This window comes from Emydura macquarii, unplaced genomic scaffold, assembly GCF_026122565.2.
Source record: "Emydura macquarii macquarii isolate MOO-44397 ecotype Brisbane River unplaced genomic scaffold, CSIRO-AGI_Emac_v2 contig_1348, whole genome shotgun sequence".
NCBI lineage: Eukaryota > Metazoa > Chordata > Testudines > Chelidae > Emydura > Emydura macquarii.
This window is the reverse complement of record NW_027131485.1, coordinates 13,385,704-13,405,828: the sequence shown is the minus strand read 5'-3', so window position 1 is coordinate 13,405,828 and position 20,125 is coordinate 13,385,704. Positions and strand designations below refer to the sequence as shown.

At 45.3% G+C, this 20,125-nt stretch overlaps 1 protein-coding gene across 2 annotated transcripts in view; it reads right to left on the bottom strand.

The window, feature by feature from the left end:
• LOC137155169 (syntaxin-binding protein 4-like) overlaps positions 1-19,649 on the bottom strand; it is a 119,689-nt gene extending 100,040 nt beyond the window's left edge. Inside the window, exon 1 of one of the 2 annotated variants that reach the window (XM_067551259.1) lies at positions 19,464-19,649. The gene's annotated coding sequence lies outside the window, so the exon portion shown is untranslated. Of the gene's footprint in view, positions 1-19,357; positions 19,443-19,463 lie in introns of those variants that run through there. The other variant, XM_067551260.1, reaches the window with a different exon arrangement.
• Between the last annotated feature and the right edge of the window lie 476 nt (positions 19,650-20,125).

Sequence of the window (20,125 nt, the reverse complement as noted above, 5' to 3'; positions counted from 1 at the left end):
AAGAGTTTGCAATGTAACAACTGGATTTCTCACCTCATGGGCTGATTGATGAGCATAATACAGTCCCTCCTAATTGACTGGGGGATAAGAGGCACTCACACCCCAACATCTCAAACAGTCCCCTCCTTCCAAAGTAGGACTATCATGCATGGTGTCAGAGGATGTGACTCATCATAGATTAGGGTTGGAAGGGACCTCAGGAGGTCATCTAGTCCAGCCCCCTGCTCAAAGCAGGGCCAACCCCAACTAAATCATCCCAGGCAGGGCTTTGTCAAGCCGCACCTTAAAAACCTCTAAGTATGGAGATTCCACCACCTCCCTAGGTAACCCATTCCAGTGCTTTACCACCCTCCTACTGAAAGAGATTTCCTAATATCCAACCTAGACCTCCCCGACTGCAACTTGAGATCATTGCTCCTTGTTCTGTCATCTGCTGCCACTGAAAACAGCCTAGTTCCAACATCTTTGGAACCCCCCACCCCTTTCAGCTAGTTGAAGGCTATCAAATCCCCCCTCACTCTTCTGAAGATTAAATAAGCCCAGTTCCCACAGCCTCTCCTCATAAGTCATGTGCCCCAGCCCCCTAATCATTTTCGTTGCCCTCTGCTGGACTCTCTCCAATTTGTCCACATCCTTTCTGTAGTGGGGGGGACCAAAAGTGGACACAATATTCCAGACGTGGCCTCACCAGTGCCAAATAGAGGAGAATAATCACTTCCCTCAATCTGCTGGCAGTGCTCCTACTAATGCAGTCCGAATATGCCATTAGCCTTCTTGGCAACAAGGGTACACTGACTCATATCCAGCTTCTTTTCCACTGTAACCCCCAGGTCCTTTTCTGCAGAACTGCAGCTTAGCCAGTCAGTCCCCATCTGTAGCATGCATGGGATTCTTCCATCCTAAGTGCAGGACTCTGCACTTGTCCTTGTTGAACCTCATCAATTGAAGGATTGGGGCAAAAGAAATCTGGTCTATGCCACTCTGTATCCTATCACTTCCTCTCCTCCAAGTGCTTCAAAATGGATTATATGGGATAATTATTCCATTGGCATCTAGTTATGAGTGAGGAAGAGAACTAGTTATTAAAACAACTTGGGAATCTTTAGGACATAAATACATGCTTACAACACTCCTGTTAACAAGACAAAAAGTTCTTCCACTCGGCACTGATAAGGCCTCAGCTGGAGTATTGTGTCCAGTTGTGGACACTGCACTTTGGAAAAGATGTGGACAAACTGGAGAGAGTCCAGAGGAGAGCGAACTAAAAGGTGTTCTATACCATCAATCAATAAGACAAGAGTAAATGTAAGCCATGCTGTTCCTTAAAGGGCCAATACAACAGGGCTCCCCTCAGACAAATCCAAGAGATACTGTGAGGCTCATTTCAGCCAAATCCAGTCCCACCCTACCCACTGCTAGACTCATCCCCTTCTCCCCGACCCACCCCTATTCAAGTCAGCAGGTAGAAGGATTCATTGACTGTCCATAACTAACCCCACCACCTGCCCATCCCCAATCCCAGCTCTGTGGCCAAGCAACCAATTTCCTTCCTCCAGCCAGAGGGGGACCGTTAACTGCTTCCCTGCTGTGCTCTGGTCCATACTCCCTATGCAATCCAATAAAGGGAGTCTTCTAGCAGCAAAGCTTACATTGAGACGAAGGGGTGTTAGCAGGAGAATGCCCTGGATAAGGCCCCTTCCCACTCTAATGTCCATGAGGACTGGCAGCTATTACCCTGTAATGGAGGCCTTGCCTTACATGAGTAATTAAGACCTGAAGGGAGGGCTCATTTCTTTGAAGCTAGAATTAGAGAGGTAAACAGAACATTCAGTTGAAAGACAATGTCTGGGCCAGCTAAGATCAAAGGGAGATCACCCAGGGAACCATTTACTAATATTGGACAAGATAAGTTAGGAATGTAGCAAAAAGGTCAGGCATGGACAGAACGTGATGCTCAGGGACTGGTTCCGTACAAGTGATCAAGCCAATACAAAAGTGTGATGTAATGTACAGTTACACAGTAAGTGCATATGAAGGAAGACGGTTTCTTTTTAAGTTTGGATTGTGGTACACCCTATACCCACCCCCTGCACTTTAGTCTGATCAACTCAGCATAGCTTTCCCATACGCCCAGTAAAGGAACCTGACAAACTCAGTTCGACTCCAGATTTTTTCAGATCCCACCAAACTGGATCCAAAAAAATAAAATGTTCTTCCCAAACTGGGCAAGGGGTTCTGGATAAACCCAGTGGCAAAGGTCTCGGAGGGAACCCAACATACCCAGCATGAAGCAATTTGTTTCCTTCTCAGAGTCGATTGTTTGAGATACAAGCTTAGTCCCAGGAGAGACTAGATGGCAGATTTAGATGGAAACTGATGGTCTAGCTCCTGCTACTTCTCTTAACGCCTCTTCTCAGCCTGGAGTAGCCCCATGACCAGCCTCACTCTAAACCCCCTTCCTAGAGTGCTTCCTCCCACTGAAGCAGAAGGTTTCTCATCCCATTGGGATACCCTAGTGCCACCACTTACTTTGGCAGGCCTTGAAATGCCAGACATCCCTTTGCATCTGCAAAAAGGCCCAGACCCTCAGCCAGTGCTAGTTGGCATCATTCAATTGACTCCAGTGGAGCTGCGCTAGAATTTGGCTCATAATGCATTACAATAAAAAGACACTGTGTCCTGTCCTAGGGATGGGAATGAGACATTTGATCTCCTTGGGACCTGCCATCTTACTGCTGCACTCATACTGAAGTTGGTAAGAGGCAAAAACAGGAAGAGCATGGATGCCAGACAGGAAGATGCCTTGAGGCACAACCCCTTCTTCCCCCCCCCGTCCCCCACACACATCCCTGCTCCCTTTGGCCTCTTCCTTTGGCCCAGCCCACGTCCCTTTGTTCAGTTTGGAGTAGGCATCATGTCACACTACATACTGGGAGTTGCTGTTTGAAATTCTCTTCTTGTTGCAAAAAAAATGCAATCTGGTTTTCATCATCAGCAGAGGATGGGTTGAAGGAAGGAGGGTTTGCCGAAACTGCTCCGAGCTCCAACCCATGCTGACTCTCTGCAGAAAGGGCTCTTTTTTTACTGGTCCTGCAGGCCTGCTGAGGTTTGGGTGAGGCAGCTATTACCGTAGTAAAACCTAAAGACGGTACCACTTTTCTCCCAGCCATGCAACTTGCCTTCTAGGTCATTAAAATTTAGTCAGTTTCATAGGTGAGCAGGAAATCTGCACCAGCTTTGTCCCTTGTTTTAGATTTACAAGATGAGGGGCAGGTAAGGGAGAATAGTAAAATTACAAAGCTAGCTGGAATGTTTCTGCAGCAAAATTCACTATCACGTCATTGCTAGTTACAGCTCTTCTGCTGCAAGGTGCTGAATGCCCTCTTCTAGAATCTAGTAGACTCCATTGGTAGTAAAAAGCTCAGTACATCTCAGGAGCAGGCTCTGCAAAAAGTATCCTGGCTACGTTCTGCCCTTTGACTTCAGGGGGAGGATGTGGTCTATTTCTCTGCATGCATCCATGTAGAGCTACCTTTCCACCTATCCTGTCTGCACATACCAATTGTTTAGCGAGATGGCAACCAGGACCGTTGACTTCAATGCTCTTACCCCAGTGTAAATGAGGAGTGAGCGAGTTCAGGATTAGGCTTTGCCATAGAAAAGGAACTGTGCCTTTTTCTAAATGCAGAGATGTAGATGCAGACCCTTTGTAAGTATGAAGGGTTCAGACCTGTTTCTTCTCCATGTTTCCACACAGAGAATGCCACCCATGCCCAGCTTTCACCTCCAGTTAGAGCCTCATTTCCAGAACAGGCTCAGAAGCAGCAAAATCTGCCCCTACAGCTCCCTGTCTGCAGAGGGTGGAACCCTTTTCTTTCTCTCTTTAAGAAAAGCCAAATGAGGGAGGTTTGACAACAAAAAGCAGGCAGAACTGGTTCCTCGGAGCCAGGAGATTGTTCATCAGGGGAGTGGCCCTGACAAGAGCAGAGGATGAGAAACTTGTGATCTCTGTGCTCTCACCCACTGCACCTGATGGCAGTTTCGTGTGCGCTCCAAGCAGGTGCAGCCTTGCAGCTCAGTTTCACACCCAGCAGGAGCAACAAACAGGGCACAGTTAGCATGTGAGAAATTAACTCCCAAAGACTATTGTTTGGCTTCAGAGTTTTCCATCCGACAGACTTTTTCCATCATTCTCCACTATTCAGTCTTCGTATTTCCCATTTACCACAGTAAGAGAGCTATATATTCATTTACTGCAGGAACTGAGCTAGAAAGACCCTGATTCTGGTAGTCTTACACAGGACCCCAATGCTGCAATTGACTACCTGGATGAACCCCTGCACTCCCACAGATCCCCATTGACTTCCGTGGGGCTCCACACAAGCATAGAGCTGTGCTGGCATGCAGACAGTCAGAGGACCAGGGACTGTGTGGAGCAGGATTATTCCACACGTAATCACACTGACTTCAGCAGAAGTACTTGCAGAGTAGTACTCTTTGTGAGGAAAGCTGACAGAATCAGGCCTGTAAGATCAGCCTTGAAACGTTGGTCATGAAAATCTGGAGGCCCAGCAACAAAATCTGCTTGCTTCTCCCTTTGGCCACAACGGAAATTGATGACTAGCTCTCACCCACCAGAAAATACCTGTCAGGTTCAGTGAAATTTTCAAGTGTGCTTGTGTATGCACAGTTACATACATACAGGTGTACGCTGTACACTGAGAACACATTTACAGTAGGGGCCAACAACTGCTCTGCAAGCTCGTTCCCCCTCCCCTCATGTACATTTTAGAGCTGGTAACCAGCCCTGGAATCATACAGTTGGAAGGGACCTCAGGAGGTCATCTAGTCCAATCACCTTCTCAAAGCAGGACTAACCTCAGCTAAATAATCCCAGCGAGGGTTTTGTCAAGCTGCAGCTTAAAAACCTCTAAAGATGGAGATTCCACCACCCTCCTAGGGAAAAATTTTCCTAATATCCAACCTAGACCTCCCCCACTGCAATTTGAGACCATTGCTCCTTGTTCTGTCATCTGCCACCACTGAGAACAGCAGTTATGTAACAATGATGTTAGCTTGTAGCATCCCTTCAAGGGGATGTTGCACCCAAAGCTCCCTCCATGCACAGCTTCTAAGTACTCTGGTCAGATTCTCCCATGTCACACCCTCAAGACAATCCTTAGGTCAGGGGGATTAGACCCTTTGTAACAGAGAGGTGCAAATAGACTGTAGCATGGTGCAAGATAAGATCCTGTGTGTCCCTCCACATGACCCACTTGGAGTGACTATGATCCACTGGGTTATAGGTGGATCCAGCTGTAGAACTCACTAGAACTGGTGGCAGGGCATTCTCAATAAAAGGCTTGTCTCAGGAACATATCTGTCTTATATTGTTCCATTACCATTAGTTATGAGGAGCTCAGATCCTAAGCTGGGTGAAGAAAAGTAGTTCTGTTTTGGGAAGGATTGAGGTTTTGAAATTTGGTTTCGATTCAGAACAAAACCCAAAACTGTTGAAGCTCTCTGCAAAAGGAATGGAGAACCAGCTCAGGATAGTCCACCTGGTGTAGCAGAATCTCTGACTCAGGACACTCCAGTTGGTGGGCTACCCTGTGGCCACAGTTGCTAGAAGCACTAGGGCTAGCAAGCTCCAAGAAACCAGGCATGTCCACACCAGAAATTCACTTCTTGGACACTACAATACAAATAAAGGATGGTCATATTAATATCACCCTGTACCAAAAATCAACTGACCGCAATACATATCTTCATGCCTCCAGCTTCCACCTTGGACACATTACACGATCCATTGTCTACAGTCAAGCCTTAAGATACAACTGGATTTGCTCCGATCCCTCAGACAGAGACAAACACCTACAGGATTTCCATAAAACATTCTTAAAACTACAATACCCACCTGGAGAAGTGAAGAAACAAATTGACAGAGCCAGACGGGTACCCAGAAGTCACCTACTACAGGACATATCCAACAAAGAAAACAGACCGCCACTAGCCATGTCACCTACAACCCCCAACTAAAATCTCTCCAGCACATCAAGGATCTACAACCTATCCTAGCAGATGATCCCTCACTCGCTAAAGCTGTGGGAGGCAGACCTATCCTTGCTTACAGACAGCCCCCCTCCTAAAGCAAATATAGTCACCAGCAACCGTACACCATACAAGAACACTAACCCAGGAACATACCCCTGCAACAAACCCTGTTGCCAGCTCTGCCCACACATCAACTCTAGTGACACCATCATTGGTCCTAACCACATCAGCCACACCATAAGGAGCTCATTCACCTGCACATCTACTAATGTAATATATGCCAACATGTGCCAGCAATACCCCTCTTCCATGTACATTGGCCAAACCGGACTGTCACTATGCAAAATAATAAATGGACACAAATCAGACATAAAAATGGTAACATCCATAAACCAGTCGGAGAGGACTTCAGTCTCCCAGGACACTCTGTAGCTGACTTGAAAGTTGCCATACTTCTACAAAAAAAAACTTCAAAAACAGACTTCAGTGAGAAACTGCAGAGCTGGAACTCATCTGCAAATTTGACACAATCAAACTAGGTCTGAATAGGGAATCTCATTATAAGAAGTAATTGTTACTGTTCACACATTCTCACCTTCTAATCAATGGTTGTGAATAGGCCTCAACTACTCTTACTGAATGGACTTTGCTTATACTTAACTTCCCCATTGTTGTTCCTTACCCTTAGATATATATATATACACACCCCCTATCTGATTTCTATTTCTTACATCTGACGAAGTGGGTTACAGTCCATGAAAGCTTATGCCTGCAGAAATTAAATTTGTTAGTCTTTAAAGTGCTACAGGACTCTCATTGGTTGAAAGTTAAAATTCAGTAAAAACAATCAGGAAATTCTGATGAGAAAATGTTTTGCTGGAATTTTTCCAGCCAGCTCTACTCACAATCCTTCACCTACCTATCAACGCAACACCCCTATGCAGATGGGGACTGACAGTCAGGGAAACTAAGTGACTCACCCAAGACCACACAGGAAGTCTGTGGCAAAAATTTACGACTTGAACGTGTCTACCAAGCTGTAGTTGAATGCCCTGACCACAGGACCGTCTGTTCCCCAGCCTGCTTTTGACAGTTTGGTGAAGTGCAGAATGCAGAGGGCAACAGTACCACTGTTTACATTAGGAGGACTTTCTTTGCAGTCAAAAAGCTAGAAACATCTGGCTTTTTTGCTCAACTCAGATCTTTTTCCCCCTCTAACACACAAAACAGAACAAAATAAAAATAAAATAAAAATCTCCAAGCAACTGAAATTTAGTGGGTGCTTTGTATAGAAGAGGTGAAGGGATTTAAACACACAAATCGTTTACTCATAGGCCTAGCATGCACTGTATGGGGGTTCCAAATCCATTCAAGCAATCAGTTATGTTTCAGAATCTAATGAGGAAAATATTTAACAGCTCAGTCGCCCCATTTAAAAATTTTTTGTACCATTAAATACTAAAATCCTTTTCAGAGGCATAAGTTGACAAAATGCAATACAGACAATATAACAGAGGTTTAAAAACAAAGGTACAGAAAGCAATAAAACGAACAAATATCTGACTTGCAACTGCAATATATTCAGACAAACAGCAGTCACAGATATGGCAGAAGACTGCTTCTAGTGGCATCTAATATATGCCATTGTTTTTTTTTGTTTTTTTAAAACACCACAATTATAAGGACAATTCTACTGAGGTACCGACTACTGTGAGAAGTCCGAAATTGAAGGGATCTGTATAATTGTTCTGTGCACAGTATGTGCAGTAGCTGGGCAAGCTTCCCCTATGCTACCCTTGCAAATATTTCAACTCTGACCAGGAAAGCCCAGCCCTAAAAGTCAGAGTGCTTGTCAGTCCCAAGAGCCCATTCAGGGCTTGATTCCTGGCTGATATTGCCAGGTATGGGGCCAATTTGTATCAAATGCTTCCACTACATTTGGCACTAACTGGCCTTCAGCTGAGATGACCTATCGAATACACAGAGCCCAAATTCCCTTTTTGCTTACATCAATCATTTTGACTCTCATTGAAATGTCAAAACACGTCGATAAAGGTAGAAGCCTTCCCTTTTGACTTTAATGGCAATTCATTTTGTTTCAGCTTATATTGTACTAATATGGATTTTAATATGTTTACACATTACATTCATAGTATTGCTGATGTCAAAACAAAAACATTTATACCTTATCAGAAGGAATGATTTGACATCCAAACAGATTTGGAACTAATGAAAATCCACATTTTTTAGAATTTTCATTTCATAGGAAGTTTTGGCCTTTCGCTCCAATTTGGAATGAAAACAATTTGACAATCAGACTCTTGCAAAACAGAAATCCCAGTTTCTGACCTGCTCTAAAATTTAGACTGGAGAGTTAGTAAAGAAACTGGCCAGTTAGTTGTTACACCACCTGAAGATCCAGGCCAGATACACACACACTTGCTTAGTGTAACTCCATCAACTTCTTAGTGGAGCTACATCTGTTTACATCACCTGAGAATCTGCCTCTTTGTGCCTGTAGATCTTGGACTCAGGAATATTTCAGTTATGGACAGCATGAATACAAATTTTAGTTCAGCTAAACATTTGGGTTTGGTTTTTTTTTTGGTTTTTTTTAAGGCTGGCACACCTAGCAGTACAATGGACATGTCCAGGGTTACCAGCTTTAAAACTACATTCTTTGGGAGAGGGCACCACCCAATGAGCAAGATATTGTAGGACTGGCAGTAGTATTTGCGTCAGCATCAAGATGTCACAGTGAACTCCACTAAAGGTGGAATGCTGTAGTGAAGTGAACAGGGCACTGGACTGGGTATTCAGGAGGCCTAGGGTCAGCTTATTGACTATTTCACCTCTGTGCCTCAGTTTCCCTATCTGCAAAATGAGAAAACGCCATGTTATGTTGTTATAAGGGAAGTACTTGGGGCTCTATTTTATACTTAAAATGCAATGGGTGATTCCCTGTAGTACATTGCTGCAGAATACATGGATAAGAATCAGCACATCTTCCCCTCCCTCCCCCAGATTGGATACTATGCCTAGTTTTGGACTGGTAGATCCAGAGACTTTCAGAGATTTCAGGATTGCTGCAGACATAGTAAATTCAACATCACTGAAGTCGTTGGGCCCAAACTTCAGCTGGTGTCAGTCAGCAAAGCTGCATGGATTTTGGTAGAGCTCCACTGATTTAAAAGGCCAGCTCCTCAGTGCTGTAAAAGAGGTCCCCAATTCAACTACAAATTATTGGGCTCAATAGTGTCATTTACATAGTAGGGAAGAAAAATTCCCAGCCTGGCAGGACTCTAAGTGGAATGCTCTGGCCTGTGTTATGCAGGAGGTCAGGATTAGATGACCTTACTGGTCCGCTTCTGGCCTTATCATCTGTAGTGTTAGGCACTTCATTTTCCAGTTGCCATGAGCACTCTGGATTTTTCTCAGTCCTCTGCTGAGCCTCTTATTTACTCTGTTCAGACAACACCTAGAACTGAGCCTCTGCTAAAGTGGGGAGATTTTACTCGGGGTTACATACACCCACACCCCCTTGACTGTATGCTAGAGCAGATTTTGGCTCAGCGATTAAAGATACAGCAGGGCCTAGTGAAATTCCTTAGTGAGAGCCAGGTCTGGCTGGCTGAAGGGAGGCAACTCCCTCTGAAATATCCTGCCAAGTTAATTAAGAACATATTTTGTCAAATGACGAATTCTCCCAACTCTCCTCTTGGCTCCTACAGGTCACAGAGATGACACACATCTCATGCCCATGAAGCCACCTGTTCTGTTGCACAAAGGGAGGAGTGGGAGACCAGTCCCCAAGCAAGGCAGGTTATGTCCCTTTACACAGAGTGTGCTGCTTGTTTTAAGGACAGGCATGTGCATTCCACTTCACCCACCACTTCACAGCCCTGTGGAATGAGTCACTCTTCAGGCACTGCAGTTATGTGGGCAAGAGCTTTCCATTTGCATCCAAGGCTATTGAGATTTAGTATCAAGGGGCACCCAGCTCTGAAGTCACAGGAGCACGTTCAGCCGGTTTATCCTTCAGAGGAGTATATCCTGCTGTCTGTGCCACGCCCGAGTACTCCAGCACATACTGCATCCTCCCCAGGGGCAGGGCATTGGGTGTGACTCCCCTTCCCTCCCCCACCCACATCCCTGAGAGCCCCAGGAGGATTGTGGTTCCCTCAAAGTAGCACGTCACCCCCTTCCCACTACCGCATTATGGGAATCAACGTGACCTTCCGTGCATGGGCCTGCCAGGGGCCCAGGCTGCACCTGACAAACAGGTGGATTGGAAACAGGCAACAAATCCTATACTCACCGCTCCACCTGCAAACAAGAGCTATAATTACCCACTGCAAATAGCAGCCTGCAAATTGTCACAGCAAGCAGCAACCTGCTGGGCAAACAACAACTTTTGTCCACTTCAGGCTGTGCAGGAATGAGGACCAGCCCATGCCAGGCGGAGCTGTCAGTATTATCACAAGGGGCTGCCCCATGGCCCCTCACTCTGTTGCTGGGGGAGAAAGAAGTAGTCTAATTTATTTTTCTACTGACCCCACCCCACTTGCTCAGACCCCGAACCAAATAGGGAGCCATAGAACCAGCATCAAGCTTCTCTTGGCTGGCAACACTTCTAACTTGCTCCTGAAAAAAAATCACATTGAATGGACAGCAGAGTTCAGCTTGAAAGAGTTTATGTGGGAGAGGGCCAGAAGCCTATGAGCCCCACAGAAGTCTAGCAGAAGGGGGGAGGAGGGGCGCTGAGGCTCCATCAGGGCAGGAAGTTGATTGGGTGATGGAGTTTTATTATGGCAACATCCCTCCAGCACTTTGTAAAAGAAATGTTACATTTCAGCATAAGCCCCCTCCAGTCAAATGAAAGTCTGTCTTTTCATCAACTCTGGTTGGCTTTTGTTCAACCTCTAAGGGCCAAACACATTACTACAACTCCAGTGAGGTCTGTAGGGTATCATGGGTATAATGGAGAGGCAGAGTCTCACACAGCGAGTTCAGCTCAGTGCAGGAATTGAAGATCTCAGTCAGGGAGTGAGATAAACAGAAATTCACCTACAAGGACTACAGCCTTTGCGATCCCTAAATAGCTCTGCTGGATTGTTTCCAACAAGCGAGTCTTATTTATTAAAGGCCTGATCCTGCTCTCCTCCAAATCAGGGTAAGTCACTGCAATGAATGGCAGCCCACGGCCGCAAGTCTCTGTGGTTGAGTTGACACACTTGGGGTGCTATGGCATAAAAGTAACAGTTGTGGATACCGTGGCTCAGGCTGAAGCTTGGGCTGTGACAACCATCCCCTTGAGGCATCAGAGCCAGCGCTACAACCTCGACACAGTTACGCTATGGCATGAAATGTGAGTCCAAGTCTGTAGGCCCAGGCATGGAGATTCACTGCTGCTTGCTGTACAGACGTATCCTCAGTGAGGGCTTTGCCATTGACTTGAAGGGGATTTTTGCCTATTGTCTCCATAGGATACCACCCCAACCCTGCTTGGAATGGGCAGCCCAACATCTGTCCAAGTTGGTTTAGAAATATTGGTGTTGCAACCGCAAATTTGTTTCTCCACACCTGAAGTAAAACTCTGAGGGGCAATGCCTTCTTAGAGGAGATCAATGGACCTTCTCACTGCTTTCTTTATAAATGAGGACATGTCTGACTAATCCTTATAATAAAATTCCTAATCCTATGATTTAGAGGAACACTAATGTTAATGAACAAAGGGCCTTGAAATACCAGACACCAATTCAATGTTCATTATATTCAAGGTTGGTAAATGCCAAGCAATGCACACTGGAAAACAAGCCCAGCCATACACACAATACGATGGGATCTAAAGTAGCTGTTACCACTCAAGAAAGATCTAGGGTCATTGTACTTTTTTTTTTTTTTTTTTTTTTTTTTTTTTTTTAAAGTAACCACACCCCAAAAACAAACCACCACCTGCTGAATGTGCAGCAACAGTCAAAATGGTTAACAATGTTAGGAACCATTAGGAAATGGACCAACAGAAAATATAATACCACTAAATAAATTCATGGTATGCTTGCACCTGGAATATTGCTTGCATGTCAGAAAGAAAGATATTAGAATTAGGAAAAAGTTACAGAAGAGAGCAATACAAGTGATTACAGGGTATGGAACAGCAGCTGTATTAAGAGATATTAAAAAGACTGGGACTGTTCCCACTTAGAAAAGAGATGACTCAGGGGGCTATGATAGAAGTTTATAAAATTATGAATGGCTTTGAGAAAGTGAATAAGGAAATGTTATTGACCTTTTCATGTAACACAAGAACCAGGGAGCACCCAATGAAATTTATAGGCAGCAGGCTTAACTAAAGGAAGTACTTCTTCACATAGTGCAGTGTCAATCTGTGGAACTCATTGCCAGGGTACGTTTGAAGGCCAAAAGTATAATTTTTTTGAACCCAGTTAGATATGTTAATGGAGGATACGGCCATCAATGCCTATTAGCCAAGATGATTAGGGATGCATCCCCATGCTCTGGATGTCTCTAAATTGCCAGATGCTGGGATAGGATCACTTGATAATTGCCCAATTCTGTTAATTACTTCTGAAGCACCTAGCACTAGCCCTTGTCAGAAGATGGGGTACTGGTCTGACCCAGTATGGCCAATCTTATGTTCAGCACATCTCAAAAATAGCTCCCCCCCACAATCAGCTAGTAATCAACTGGTATGAAAGACAGCTCACATGGACTTCTTGTTTATGTTGTTCCAGGCCGAGGTGAGGCATGAGAGAGGTAGTCACAAGTGGAGTTTTCTGCTTACCCACTCATTTCATTTCTTTCCTTTGGTGGCAAGAGCTGACATTTGATATTCTCAGAGCTGAGAACAATAGTTGCCAACTTGGTTTTGAGCAGGTGGAAAGGAATTTAAAAGAGTCAGTCTGAACCCTGAAATGTAATAATCTGGCTTTACATGCAGTGTAACCAGAAATGTACATGTTTACTTCCCATCACAACAGGTCATGTCAGCATCCCAGCTATTTCCATCCTGAGGGCTATCTTCAGGCCATTTGCAGAGAAAAGTTTTATTTTGCATAGCATCTTCCACACATGCCATTCCAAAATGCTTGAGGAATGACACAAGATATAACTAGTGTAGTAGCAACTGAGGGAGCCAATAGAATGTCTGAATTTATACCAGTGCAACTCAAGTCAGACTCCGGGTCCCAAATGATAAATAGTAGCAGAGGGAGAAAAGTGGAGATTTCAGAGCAGATTAAGATTGAGGAACTGTGCAAGAGGAAGTCTGCCCCAGACAGTTGGAGCTTCAGCAAAGGCTCTTGCACCAACAGAGATGGTGTGCAAATGGACATAAGAGACCAAGGGGCTAGATGACCAGGAGTAGTACCTAGGGGAGTGCAGGGGGGGGGGGGTTAGTTCATGAGGTTAGTTTAAAACAAGTCCATGGTGTAAGAGGAACCAGTTTCAGAAACAACTGGGAGCTCAGGGGAGCTGAGGATGGGTTTTTTGGTGCATTTCTTTATCAGAGGGCAACAAGAAGTAGCCACAGTCGAGTGCTGGAGGCTACACACCAGGGGAGACCCTAGTCATGGGAAGAAGAAACAAAGGCAGGGATGAGGATTGCAGCACAGGCAGCGGTGATGGGCAGACCTACCACCAATGTAACAACTTGTGGCCTTCATTTATACACAGCTGAGGAAGGATTGTCTAGTCCCTGCACATTTCCAGCTACATGCTGCTCTTCCCCATTGGCCAGGCCGATATCGCCTCCTTTGGCTTTCCATCCATATTTCCTGGCCCCCTACAGGGGAAGCAGATGAGAACAGCACTGCAGTTGAGGGTCATTAATCAAGTGCCAAATACAATAGGGCAGCTATCCTTTCCTGTGTAAAGCTCCGTGACTGTGGACAGAGCATAGAATACAATTTATTCCATGATGCTTTTTCATGCCAGATGACTCACCCCTGGTCTGCCTCACACACAAGCAAACTAGCTCTGGGTTGTTCTGCTTGAATGAGCATTTGCTTTTGATTAGTTTGTTTAATATTTAACCCCATTGGTGACATTACCATTCCCCATTTTCCTTCCAGCAAGTGGGGGCTGCATGGACAGTCATTAACATGTGCAATCTGACAGTACAAATAGCTGCCACTTTTTTTAATCTCAGCTACACTGAAGGAAACTTTTTTTAAACAGGAGCCCTGAGAAATCCAGGAGCCTGATCCTGCCCACACGGCTCATTCATGGAGATTTCACTTATTTATGCAAAGGTTGTGGGATCAGGTCCCAGGGCCCCCCATGCAGGTGTTTGGTTCCCATACTGCACAGCTTTGCCTTCTCCATTGACATACATGCCTAGATTTTCTTGATAATCAGTAAGCTATTCTCCCCTCCCCATCCCCTCTCCTCTCCTCTCCACCCACCCACAACTCGCCCCAGAGAAAAAGCCTTGAATGGAACTCAGTTTCCACATGAAGAACGAGTTTGGAATGAGAATCGCCACATTCCTGCAAGTTTGGGAAATGATCAAATGGAGGATGCGGCCCCACAGGCATTTCTGGGCTCCTATTTTCATATACTAGGCAGGAAGAGGTGTTCCCCTCAAAACATTCAGTCCAAAACCAGTATCCAACCTGAGGAACCCATGGCTGCAGACTGACTGCTCAGTTAAACCCCACTTAGGGTGGGTTGAAAGTTCTGTCAAACCAGTTCTGATGGGGGGGGGGGGGGGGAGAGTAGAGTTTGACCAAAAAACAAATTTTAATAAGAAGCACCTGCTTGCCTCAGAAAATTTCAATTTTGTTGAAAGAAAGTGCCCAAAATCTGACAAAGTGGTTTTCACCTAAAAAAAAGGCCTAGAGTCTTAGCCAAAAACTCAAGTGTCTCAGTATGGATGTGCCACTGCAGTGGCTCCTGAGAGGTTCAGTTTGGTTGCCTCATGGTGCCATTCTCCTCCATGTGTCAGATGCCCCAGGCTACACCTGCCTTGATGCACCACAGCTAGACACCCATGACTGAGCTACCTTAAAAAAAAATTTGAAATATTTTTATGCACAGTCAAAATTTTCATGAAGGAAAAAATTCCAAGCCATTCCCAACCTCATACTCTACATTTGGAATATCTGACCAGAGTTCACTTTCTATGGGCTAGATTTTGAAAGCCTTACTTTTACATTGAATAGCACCCTATTCTGTCACACAGGATATTCTCAGTGAAGACAATGGGACTACTAACAAAGTACAACCCTGCTCAATGTAACTAAAAGGTATCAGAAACCAGCCCTTCATTTAGATCAGGCTTCTTACTAATCAGGTGGCCCTAAGCTGTGAAGTTTGATTCTAGATGGCCATACAAATCCAAATGCCTCCAGTGCTCACATGGATTTGGATTTTGGTGTTCCAGTTCGGTTCACGAGAGGCTTGAAGCACAAAGTTCTGATCTGACTCTGAACGGCCTCCAAAGTTCACGTTTGTGCGGGGAAGGCCGGCTTGGATCCAGTGTGTGCAGCGCTAAAAAGATTGTTCAAGAAGTATGTGCAAACCTCAGGCTGGAGGAATAAGAAAGCTAGGATCCTCCTGACTCCAAAGTGATCTAGCTATATTTAAAGCATTTGCTTTTCACTTCCCCAGATGTGCTGGAAAAAACAAGGAAAAAACCAATAGAATTAGTACTGCTGCCCAGAATAGCTGACTCACATCACTGGAGTTACCTCTAGCACTGCAAGCCAGGGCTCTGCCATGAACCCACAACCTCAGTTTTACTGGGTGGGGGGTAGAGGTATGTGATATAGTGCTAAGAGAAAGGAGACTACGTCCTTAGAGGCAGCTGTGTGATATCACGGTGTGTTGGAACTCCTAGAGACAGCACCCCATAGAGATAGTATTTACAGACAGAGCTGAAAGGTAGGAGGAACTCAGGGTGGAGCAGCACTGGCTATGCAGGGTGTGGAATACATGGAAGAAGTTGCCAAGAGAAACAAACAATATCATTGCATAAAATGTCCTTTCCCCCTCCCTACTCCTTCCCTTCAACAGCAATGGCACAAGCATTCCTTATCCAGGCTAGATCAACATTGCCACAGTACTGTCAGTACCAAAGTATTCACTTGTATAGCTACTAGAGGAGTTTTTAAATCCACCCCATCAAGAAGCAGTAGTCAGAGCATCAGAACATTACCCTCCCTGAAACAAACAAAGGGGTGGCCCTAGACAGCATAGACTAATGGCTGCCTAGAGAACCATATTTCATGGGGAAGAAAGTGATGTTCTACTGCAGGCAGAAGCTATCTGGCCAGAAGACCCCCTGCATTCCAACAGCCAAAGGAGCTGATCAGAAACAAGTCCTGCAGGGGAGCTGGAGAGAAATGAGGAGGATAGGAAGAGAGGTGACCCAGGCAAAGAGTGGGGGGATGGAATGGTCATACTTTGATAGCTGAGAAGTGGGGATGGGGAAGGAATGGCACCAAATAAAAATTCTTCACTTAGGGCACCAGTTTACCCAGAGTTTCCCCTGAACAAAGCCGGTTTCACTCAACATGGTGTTCTAATGATTAACAAAGATTAGGAGGTCCAGTTTGTGTAAGCACCTGCAAGTTCACCCGGCTCACCCCAAGCTACCTGAATCCATGCAAAAGCATTTGTAAGTAAGGGCTTGTCCACAGGGCAAGTTGCTGTGTAGACAGCCAGGGTGCGCATCTACAGCAGACCAGCTTGCTGTGCAGTAGTGTCCCATGTGGGCACTGAAAACACACACCCCACTCTTCAGACAGGATTTGCATATGGGAGCCAGAGAGGATCTAGATGTGTTTATCTGTTAGCCTGGCAGGATCTTTCCAGATATCAGAACAATCTGGCAAGATCTGAAAGTAACCTCTGCATCAGTTCAGACAGCTGAAAGGGCCACCCTCAAGGCTGGCAAATGCCAGATTTTACCAGCCAAGTACTGCAGCCCAAATTCTAAGATGCATCTTGAGTGTCACATGTTAGGAGTAGGGCAAACAGATGTCCCAAGTTTATAGGGACAGGCCCGATATTTGCAGTTTTTTCTTACATGGGCACCTATTGCCTCCCACACCCATTCTGATTTTTCACACTTACTATCTGATCACCCTAGTCAGGAGATGTTGACCAGAGAAGGAGAGTAGGGACAAAAAGATAGTTTCATCCCACCTTGGCTTCCCCTCGATTTGAGCTGCTACGTGGGACTGTACAATGCCCAGCATAATTTAGAGCAGCTCAGAATCTCGGTAGTGCACTGCACTATTGTTACAAACCTTCATGTCCCCAACATGCCCCCAGCATTCCCCAGTCTAGCAGTTGTGATGGGGATTATGTGGGGACACATCGACCCTAAGCAAGTCCTGCACCAGAGGGAATTTCCCTGAGGATGATGGCTGGAACTGCTTATAGGAGGATACATCTGGTCCCATGTGCAGGCCTATGAGACCCCATGGTCTAGAAGTTAAAGTAGGGACTGGAGAGACAGGTGCCCTGGATTCTACTCACAGCTGTACTATGGACTTGCCATGTGATCTCAGGAGAGGCTAAAATTCCAGAAGTGGCCTCTGAGTTTTAGGAGCCTGGTTACCAGAAGCCCCGAGGACACCCACAATTTCAGTCAAAATCCTTGGGAGCTACACGTGTGCCACACCCTCCTTTCAAAGGCCCCTTGACTGGCTCAGGTTTAAGGGATTTAATCCATCACAAATTAGTATGTGACCAACTGCAAGTGCCCTGGCTAAAGTCAGCGTGAGCAACAGTTGCAGATTCTACAGTCAGGGTGGGATTAAAAATTCTTCCAAGGAGTAGTAAATAGTGCGTGATATTTCATTTATACAGCACCTTTGATCCAAAGGAAGTACAGAGCAAAATACTGGGGCAAGGCACAAATGAGCTTCCACTCAGATGCAGTTTCTCACTGCTTGAAGTTTGACAGTCGCAACTTAGCAAAACTCAAGAGGCAAAAGAAACAAAGAACACACTGTGGGAGAAACAGAAAGGGTTAAGAGATTAATCTTTTGAGTGTCTCCCTCTATAGCAGACAGATCAGGCAGGTGAGTAGAAGAGAAACAGATGGAATAAACGGGGAATAAATAAATAAAACATACCCACACACTACAAAAGGTCATTTTGTTATTCTTACTGAGCCATTCTGATAATTTAAGAACAAAGGGACACCTGATGAAATTAAGGCAACAGATTTAAGACTGATAAAGGAAATACCTTTCACACAATGCAAAAGCCAGTCTGTGGAACTCATTGCCATAAAACAGTAGGATTTTTAAAAAGGACTTGACATTTTACAGTGAAGAAGAATGTGCAGCATTACATTTGACAGAACACACACAGGCATAAGCCCCGCTTGCTTTTGGATGTAAGCCACTAGCGGCCTGAGGCAAAGAGGAAGCTTCCCTTTCGGGCACGTTATTGCCCAATTGTCTATTTTCAGACTTTAGCACTCCCTCTGAAGCACCTGGCACTGGTAGACACAGGATTATCAGACTAGATGGAAATGTTCATATACCACATACAGTCAGATGGGAACAGACACCGAACAGCCACAGAAGTGAACTACAGAACCAGAGAAGCAGACATCATCAAGATACAACTATATCACAGCTGTTACTCCACAAAGCCCCTGATCTCAGGCTAGATCTGAGGAAAGGCAATATGACCCAGAGGCCAGGATACTGGACAGCTGGATTCTAGGACAGCTTTTGCCACTCAGCTGCTGTCTGTAGATCTCAGAGCATTTAAAGATATTTAACCTTCCTTGATAAAGTGCTTTGAGATCCTTGGAAGAGAAACATTAATAGCTAGCTAAGTATTATTACAGGAGAAGAAAAGTCTCACTCCACATAACAACAGCTGGCAGTGAATTGGCTTCTAATACCACATCATACATTAATCAAAAGACTTATGCAGAAATTCTTCTATAAGTCAGGATTGAGCCAAGCTCCCCTTCTCAAGCAAAGGTCTCTGTAGGGGGCTCTCAACAGTCAGTGCCCCCCATAGCAGGCATAGTGTAACAGTGTTGTGGATACTGACACCCCCTATCAAAAACCCCCAACAACTCAGCCCCTGGCCAGGTCACTTATAGCCCCACCCCTAGTAAGATAATAAAACCCCCATGAACAAATAGTCCAATGATCTTATAACAGGTCTTCAGCTCCAGCTGAGGCTCTATAATCCTTGTCCCAGGAGAACTTTATATTCCCTTTCTTGGGGGTCAGACAGGGAACCCAAGACTTCCCACCACTCTGGGTTCCCAAGCAGGGACCCTCTGCTCCCTCAGACTCACCACTAGTTCCCCTCAGCCACCTCCTGCCTCCCTCTGCCTCCAAGCCTTTTTTTGCAGAGCAACTCCTTTCGCCCCAGAGGCTCTGGCTCCTAATGCCACATCCTACCAGTCTAGCACTAATACAGGCTCCACAGCAGCATATGCTCCTTGCAGGCTTGGCTCCTACAGCCAACTAGCAGACTTGTCTATCAGAACATTCACCCCAGAAGTTGCCTTCCTTTTAGGAGCAACCTTCCCAAATTAAGTCCCTAGTGGCCTTTTATCAGATCCAGCTGCTCATTAGCCAATTAGCCACCTGGGCAGTTAATTACTTCCAGATGAGCCAAGGTGAGCTGTCTCCCCTTAAAGAAACTGTAAGGTAGCCTGACTTCCTTGCAAGGGGCTGGCAGGCCACCCTGTGACAGTCTCCTTTGTAGAGTAGGCTGATGATTTTCAGGCCTTCTTTCCTCATCTTTTGCATGACAATGGTAGGGCAGGACAGGAATTTTCCCTAGGGTTCCCTTTGTAATAAGCTGGGGCCAAATGCACAAATCGTTCCGCAGATCATAGGGAGAGTTTGGCTTCAGTAAGGTCCTAGGTACCTGGATCATCACTAGAGCGGGTTGGGAAGTGGTTTTGGTTCCCAGAAAGTTTTCATCAAAAAAACAAAAGCTGAACATTTTTTGATTTTCAGTCAACATTTTTCATTTGTTTTGTTTGCCCCCGGTCCCTGAATTTTGGTCAAAATTAGACATTTTCCATAAAAATTTCCATTTGGGCACAAAACCC